Below are 356 nucleotides of genomic sequence, written 5' to 3'. Positions count from 1 at the left end.
ATTGAAATTTGTCGATTATAAGGTCAAAAATTACGCCGAATGACGTCGATTCGACGAGGAAACGAATTCGACGTCGATTCGATATTGCATTATTTCTCACTTGGTAGGGTGGTTGACTTGGTGAGTTCTTATATACCAGGTTGATGACTCACGCCTCCCACTTTCGTAGTTATACTGCACCGCATGCACTCGTGCGGGCGAGTTCCCTTTTCGCACGGGGCCATAAGAAGCCGTGTGCAGCGAGGATAGGCAAACCCGCCCGCGGCCGTGCATGCGGTACAGTATAACAAATGAAAGTGCGCGGCGGCGAGAGTCAACCACCTGGGATCGCAGACGATCTTGAATGGCGCAAAATT

The sequence above is a fragment of the Frankliniella occidentalis genome, unplaced genomic scaffold, assembly GCF_000697945.3.
Source record: "Frankliniella occidentalis isolate FOCC.00 unplaced genomic scaffold, Focc_3.1 Scaffold2094, whole genome shotgun sequence".
Taxonomy (NCBI): domain Eukaryota; kingdom Metazoa; phylum Arthropoda; class Insecta; order Thysanoptera; family Thripidae; genus Frankliniella; species Frankliniella occidentalis.
Note: the sequence above shows the minus strand (reverse complement) of the source record.